Consider the following 8,749-nt stretch of genomic DNA (forward strand, 5'->3'; position numbering starts at 1 on the left):
GAGTGGCAACCTTTAGAGATCTGTGGATATGGACCCCAAGATCTCTCTGTTCCTCCACAGTCTTCAGAACCCTACCTTTGACCCTGTAATCCACATTTAAATTTGTCCTACCAAAATGAATCACCTCACATTTATCAGGGTTAAACTCCATTTGCCATTTTTCAGCCCAGCTTTGCATCCTATCTATGTCTCTTTGCAGCCTACAACAGCCCTCCACCTCATCCACTACTCCACCAATCTTGGTGTCATCAGCAAATTTACTGATCCACCCTTCAGCCCCCTCCTCTAAGTCATTAATAAAAATCACAAAGAGCAGAGGACCAAGCACTGATCCCTGCGGCACACCGCTAGCAACCTGCCTCCAATCCGAAAATTTTCCATCGACCACCACCCTCTGTCTTCGGTCAGACAGCCAGTTGCCTATCCAATCGGCCAACTTTCCCTCTATCCCACACCTCCTCACTTTCATCATAAGCCGACCATGGGGGACCTTATCAAACGCCTTACTAAAATCCATGTATATGACATCAACTGCCCTACCTTCATCAACACACTTAGTTACCTCCTCAAAAAATTCTATCAAATTTGTGAGGCACGACTTGCCCTTCACGAATCCGTGCTGACTATCTCGGATTAATCCGCATCTTTCTAAATGGTCGTAAATCCCATCCCTAAGGACCCTTTCCATCAATTTACCAACCACCGAAGTAAGACTAACCGGTCTATAATTACCAGGGTCATTTCTATTCCCTTTCTTAAACAGAGGAACAACATTCGCCATTCTCCAGTCCTCTGGCACCATCCCCGTGGACAGCGAGGACCCAAAGATCAACGCCAAAGGCTCTGCAATCTCATCCCTTGCCTCCCAAAGAATCCTAGGATACATTTCATCAGGCCCAGGGGACTTATCGACCTTCAGTTTATTCAAAACTGCCAAGACATCCTCCCTCCGAACATCTATTTCCTCCAGCCTATTAGCCTGTAACACCTTCTCTTCCTCAAAAACATGGCCCCTCTCCTTGGTGAACACTGAAGAAAAGTATTCATTCATCACCTCGCCTATCTCTACTGACTCCATACACAAGTTCCCACTACTGTCCTTGACCGGCCCTAACCTCACCCTGGTCATTCTTTTATTCCTCACATAAGAGTAAAAAGCCTTGGGGTTTTCCTTGATCCGACCCGCCAAGGACTTCTCATGTCCCCTCCTAGCTCTCCTAAGCCCCTTTTTCAGCTCATTCCTTGCTAACTTGTAATCCTCAATCGAGCCATCTGAACCTTGTTTCCTCATCCCGACATAAGCTTCCCTCTTCCTTTTCACAAGACATTCCACCTCTTTTGTGAACCATGGTTCCCTCACTCGGCCATTTCCTCCCTGCCTGACAGGAACATACCTATCAAGGACATCCAGTATTTGTTCCTTGAAAAAATTCCACTTTTCATTAGTTCCTTTCTCTGACAGTTTCTGTTCCCAACTTATGCCCCCTAATTCTTGCCTAATCGCATCATAATTACCTCTCCCCCAATTGTAAACCTTGCCCTGCCGTACGGCCCTATCCCTCTCCATTGCAATAACAAAAGACACCGAATTGTGGTCACTATCTCCAAATTGCTCTCCCACAACCAAATCTAACACTTGGCCCGGTTCATTTCCCAGTACCAAATCCAATGTGGCCTCACCTCTAGTCGGCCCATCCACATATTGTGTCAGGAAACCCTCCCGCACACACTGCACAAAAACTGCCCCATCCAAACTATTTGACCTACAAAGGTTCCAATCAATATTTGGAAAGTTAAAGTCCCCCATGACAACTACCCTGTGACCCCCACACATATCCATAATCTGCTTAGCAATTTCTTCCTCCACATCTCTATTACTATTTGGGGGCCTATAGTAAACTCCTAGCAACGTGACCGCTCCTTTCCTATTTCTAACTTCAGCCCATATTACCTCAGTGTGCAGATCCCCCACGAAGTGCCTTTCCGCAGCCGTTAAACTATCCTTGATTAACAATGCCACTCCTCCACCTCTTTTACCAGCTTCCCTACACTTAGTGAAACATCTATACCCCGGAACGTCCAACAACCATTCCTGTCCTTGTTCTACCCACGTCTCCGTAATGGCCACAACATCGTAGTCCCAAGTACCAATCCACGCCCCAAGTTCATCTACCTTGTTCCGGATGCTCCTTGCATTGAAGTAGACACACTTCAACCCACCTTCCTGTCTACCAGTACCCACCCTTGACCCTGATACCTTCCCCAATACCTCACCACCCTCACTGACTTCTGGACTACAACTCCCTTTCCCACTCCCCTGACAAATTAGTTTAAACCCCCCTGAAGAGCCGTAACAAATTTCCCTCCGAGGATATTGGTGCCCCTCTGGTTCAGGTGCACCCCGTCCTGTTTGTACAGGTCCCACCTTCCCCAGAACGTGTTCCAATTATCCACGTATCTGAAACCCTCCCTCCTACACCATCCCTGCAACCACATATTTAACTGCACTCTCTCCCTGTTCCTCAACTCGCTATCACGTGGTACCGGCAACGTACCAGAGATGACCACATGTTTCGTCTTGGCTCTCAGCTTCCAGCCCAGCTCCAGAAATTCCTGCTTTAAATCCCCGTCCCTTCTCTTACCTATGTCATTGGTACCAATGTGCACCACGACTTGTGACTGTTTCCCCTCCCCCTTCAGAATCTGGAAAACACGGTCTGAGACATCACGGACCTTGGCATCCGGTAGGCAACATACCATCCGTGAGTCTCTTTTGCTGCCACAGAACCTCCTATCTATCCCTCTAACTAACGAGTCCCCAATAACTATCGCCCTCCCGCTCTCCCCCTTTCCCTCCCGAGCCACAGAGACGGACACAGTGCTGGAGATCCTCTCACTGCGGCTCCCCACTGGTATGTCATCCCCCTCAACCATATCCAAAGCGGAATACTTGTTGCTAAGGGGAACGACCACCGGGGATCCCTGCACGGACTGCTTCCTCCCAGCCCCTCTCACCGTCACCCATCTGTTTTCAATCCTCGGAGTAACTGTATTCCTAAAGCTTGTGTCTATGGCCATCTCTGCGTCCCTGATGATCCTAAGTTCCTCCAACTCCAGCTCCAGTTCCCTAACACGGTTTTGGAGGAGCTGCAGATGGGTGCACTTCCCACAGGTGTAATCAGTAGGGACACTGTCGTCGTCCCTCACCTCAAACATAGTGCAAGAGGAACATTGCACTGCCTGCACACCCATCCCCTCGAGATACCTTGCCAGTACCAGGTAGAAAGTGCAAAAATGAATTCAACTCACCCCTGCTCGCCCTTTCTGCCTAAGCCCTGTGAGCCAAAGTCTTATAGCTCACACTCTGCTTCCCACACACTCAAGCCCTGTGAGCCAAAGTCTTATAGCTCACACTCTGCTTCCCACACACTCAAGCCCTGTGAGCCAAAGTCTTATAGCTCACACTCTGCTTCCCACACACTCCACTGCCCGCTCCCGATGCTGCCCGCTGTATACTGCAGCCTACCTTTTATACTTCACGTGCTTAAAAAACCCTTCCCAGACTCCTTTGCTGCCCACTTCTAGTTTTCACTTTAAACTTGAAAAACTGCTGTTAAAGTAAAGGCCAAAAAAATACACACACTAGCTGACTAATTAAATAAATAAACAATTCAATTAATCCAATTAATCTCTTACCAACACTGCTGCTTTTCAATCACCCCTCTCAGCTTGCTCCAGTGGATCAATGAGGGGGAACCTCCCAGGTAACTGACTTTTAAAGTTAAAATAAAATAAAAACCCTTCCCAGACTCCTTTGCTGCCCACTTCTAGTTTTCACTTTAAACTTGAAAAACTGCTGTTAGGAGAGGGTTTCCAGGATTCTACCAAAGCTGAAGGAGTAATAATGCACGTTGAAGTCAGAAAGGTAAATGGCTTGGGAGGGAACTTGATGGTACCCATGTAGCTGTTGACTTTGCCCTTCTAAAAGGTGGGGGATCTGCTGAAGAATCCTTGGCAAGTTACTGCAAAGTTCTGCATCCTGTCCTCTTAAGCATGTTGCTGCCATGCATCCTCTACATAGTACACTGCATTACTGGTGAATGTTTAAGGCAGTGGGTGGAATGCTGATCAAGTGGGCAGTTTTGTGCTGGATGATATTGAGTTTCTAGACTATTGTTGCACTATCCAGATAAGTGGAGGATATTCCATCACATTCTTGACTTATGCATTATAGGTGGTGGAGAGGCTCTGGAAAGTCAGAAGATGAGCATAGAAAAAAAATCATCTTGTTCTTTTAGGGTAAGGAATCCAAATTTAGGGCGGCATAGTGGTACAGTGGTTAGCACTGCGCCAGGGACCCGGGTTCAATTCCTAGCTTGGGTCACTATCTGTGCAGAGTTTACATGTTCACCCCGTGTCTGCATGGGCTTCCTCTGGGTGCTCCGGTTTCCTCCCACACTTCAAAACTGTGCGGGTTAGGTGGATTAGCCATGCTAAATTGCCTCTTAGTGTCAGGCAGATTAGTGGGTAAAATACTTGGGCTTACGGGAATAGGGCCAGGGTGGGAATGTTGTCGGTGCAGGCTCAATGGGCCGAATGGCCTCCTCCTGCACTGTAGGGATTCTATGATTCTATTCTATGATAAAATATGCCTCTCCTCATAAAATTTTATTTTTGTTTTGCCATAGGCCAGATGACCTTAATATTTACTGCCCCTGCGATTTTATAAATATACGTTTGGTTTAATGTAAATTCTGGAAATGAAGAATTTTGAGTTTTATAAGTTTTATGAAGTTTGTTCAGTTAAGAAGCAGACAAGATAATGGATCATCATTCTCCTAGCATGTTTTATGTAAAGGCCATTTCCCGTAATGTACTGATGAGTAACCTATGCTGTCTACAGAATCACAAATATAGATTGTAGATTTATGTAATGCTTATTGCGAATGGACTTTAAGTAACCAGAATCTCCAGTTGGATCTCTTGCATTTATATATACCTCGCCTTAATAGGATTTTAAAAAAAATTACCTTCATTTCCCGACATGTTTCAGCTTGTCGCCTTCAAAGATTATTGACCTGGTTTCACTTCCTTGGAAATCAATCTAATTTTACACCTGCACTTCCTGTCATGATTTTCACACATTGTGTAAAAATTTTTCTTATTATAAATTTGTTTTGTCCACGTTTAACGTGGACTTTGTCAATGTAAGCTTCTCACTGTTTACAATCTGACTCGGGGTTCCCATGAATTGCTTAAAAAATTTGCAGATTTTTGTTTTCCTCGACCATTTCTTTTCTCGGTAACCGGGATTTCCTTTGTCCAAACGAGAGGTTTCAATGTATTTTTAATAACTCACGAAGTAGTAAGATAGGATTTATCCATTCAATTGTAATTTCTAAGCTTAAAGCCTTATTTTATGCCCCCAGGCTCTGCTGAAAGCTGGGTGTGGATTCTATATTTGTTCCCAGTGTCCCAAGTTAAATTTAAATTGTGAAGCATGTGCTGGGTATCTAATTTTCCAGGAAACACTCAAATGATGTAATATTTTTATTTAGCCCCTCGCAGTTTCTGCTCAAATACTTTTCAAAATTACTTCAAGAAATCGGAGAGAAAAAATGTTTAAAAGATTCTTGAGTTTTTTCTGAAAGTAAATCTGTGAATTTGTGCTGGAGAGCCTGTCTTTGTAGTACAGTATTTGTTTTCTGTTCTATAAATCTCATAAGGTACATTAAATTAAGAGAAGCCTGGCTTTCCTCAGTGTAATTGAATTTTTTTTTAAATGTCAAATTTTGGAGCGAGCAACCTTTAGTTCCTGTCTGTGATCGCCACCTGTCTCACTATTGAAAAAATGTCGACTCGTCTTGCTAACAGCTGTTTATCACAGTTGTTTTGTTTTTCCAAATAAATGCAAACCAGTTGAATTTTAAAAGCTATAAATATTACCTGTATTTTGTTAATAGTAATTGGCACGTTTACATTTTCTTGCATCTGTGAAAGAAACATAGAATAACAAATGGTTCCAGATAGACATCCTGGAAGCAATCACAAAACACCAATTTCAAAACTAACAAAGATGCCTTAAAAAGTCCGAACCAGCACTGTGATACATGGGATTTCTCCACCATTATCTGGCCCAGAATTCCCGTCCTTCCTGACAGATCCCAGAAATCTACCAACAAATGAAGCCTCATATCCAACCCCTCCCCCCATCCCTACCAATCGTGGCAAACAGTTTTGCCAAACCATAAGATACCTATCTACAGTGATTGCAAATCAGAGGGTTCCCCAAATGCTGCTGATTTCCAGCAGCCCACTGCAGTGCTACCAAAAACCTGGACCCCAATATTGTTTAAGCTTAGGGCAATTTCCCAATGTAAGCACAGTCGCCCACCATTGCAATCAGAGGACAGGATTGCAACCAAGGTTGCTAAACTCTATCCCCCTCAAAAATACTGTTAAACGTCTACCTCCAATTAATGCAGTAGACATACAATATCACTTGTATTCATTTTGCAATGAATTTCAGAACCCTGTCCATTATTTATTTTGTTCAGCTGAAATGGATGCAATGTGTGTATGTTCTTTCTGTCTGCTCAGAACAGGGCCCTGTGTATTAATATATGTATTAAGTGATAGCCATTCACTGGTTCATTCCTCAGGGCAATGTCTTAACCAGTCAAAAATAAGCTGCCTTGTTTAAACCTTCAAGCAATGCTTGGCGGTTAACTGTCAGTCACCATTAATTGGTGCATTCTGCATGGCAATACCTCTGGCAATTAGAGTCTACTTACCAACCAATCAGCACTCTCTTCTCATAGTATAAAGTTGTTTCCCCAACATTGGTATTCTTCTGATTGTCCTGATGAGTGAGAGACAAAAAGCTTTGACAAAATGTCTTTTTTCAGCAATACTCAAGTTATTCAAATTAATAATTTCCAGCCAACTTTCATATTTGCAACTGTTAAAATGGCTGTAAATTTGATGGTGAATTTCTTGTGCATGCAGTTGTTTCTTCAACACTTACGTCAGCAGATTAATCCATAAATACAACTGAGATTGCAATATGCTTACCATCTGGTTTCATCCATAAGAACATATGATTTGAAGACTAATTATGCAAAACAACCTGACCTCATCAAAATCCTAACTCCAGTTTTAAACAGTAAGTCAATTAACCACTAATTCACTTGCCTCTGCTGAATAGAGTCTTTACTGGTTATGGCTGAAATGCTGTAAGTTTCTAATGAAACAGATGGGGAATGGTGTTACAACATAATGAATCAATTTTTGTTGAGGTACAATTAATGATTCAAATTTATGGTACAAGGATGCAAAGGTGTTGAAAGAAAATATTGCTGTAATCAGAATTTGTCCTATTGCAAAAATCATAATAGTTCTGAAGGCACACGGATTGCGGTCAAAGAAAAATTCATTGCGGGTCACGTCATAATCATCGCAGATGTCCATGATTTCATCATAGCTGTGACACGTTTTCAATTTGCCCAGACGTGTCTCCTTGTGCTCACTTCTTTGAGCAGGAGTCTTTCTCTCGTTCAATGGATCCTTTCACCCACCTCGAGTATATTCTCTCTATCTGCACCCCATCCTCTGGCCTCCTACCGGCTCTTGATCTTTTCACTGAGAACTGTCAACGTGACATTGGCCATCTCAATTTCTCTGTCCCTTTCACCCACTCCAATCTGTCTCCCTCTGAACCTGCTGCATTTGTTCTCTCAGGTCCAACCCTGACCTTGTGATCAAACCTGCTGACAAGGGTGATGTTGCTGTTGTTGTCTGGTGTACCAACCTTTACAATACAGAGGCTGAGCGCCAACTCTCAGACATTTCCTCCTACCTTCCCCTGGACCACGACCCCACCATCGAACATCAAGCTACTGTTTCCAGGACAGTCACTGACCTCTGGTGATCTTTCCTCCACAGCCTCCAACCTCATAGTATCCCAACCCTGAATAGCCCCCTTCTGCCTCCTTCCCAAAATCCACAAACAGGGCTGCCCCAGTAGGCCCATCATATCAGCCTGTTCCTGTCCCATGGAGCTAATTTCTTCCTATCTTGACTCCATTCTCTCCCTTTTTCCAGTCTCTTCCCACCAACATTCGTGATTCCCCTGATGTCTGAAGTCATATCAACAATTTCCAGTTCCCTTGTCCTAACTGCATCCTCTTTGCTATGGACCAATCACTCTAGACATCCATCTCCCCACAGGAGGGTTTGAGGGCTCCCTGCTTCTCCGTTGAGCAGAAGCCTGAACAATCCAAATCCACCACCACACTCCTCCACCTGGCTGAACTTGTTCTGTCACTAAATCATTTCTCCTTTAACTTATCTCACTTCCTGAATATAAAAATGTGTGGCCACAGGTATCAGCAAATCTTAACCGAGCTTTCTTCCTACCTATGGTTGACAGGGCATTCAACCGGGTTTGGCCAGTTCTTTGAAGAGATAACAAATAGGTTAGACCAAGGAGAGCCAATGGATGTTATCTATCTTGACTTCCAAAAGGCCTTTGACAAGGTGCCTCACGGGAGACTGCTGAGTAAAATAAGGGCCCATGGTATTCGAGGCAAGGTACTAACATGGATTGACGATTGGCTGTCAGACAGAAGGCAGAGAGTTGGGATAAAAGGTTCTTTCTCAGAATGGCAACCGGTGACAAGTGGTGTCCCGCAGGGTTCAGTGTTGGGGCCACAGCTGTTCTCTTTATATATTAATGATCTAGGTGACG

This window comes from Mustelus asterias, chromosome 15, assembly GCF_964213995.1.
Source record: "Mustelus asterias chromosome 15, sMusAst1.hap1.1, whole genome shotgun sequence".
Taxonomy (NCBI): Eukaryota; Metazoa; Chordata; class Chondrichthyes; order Carcharhiniformes; family Triakidae; genus Mustelus; species Mustelus asterias.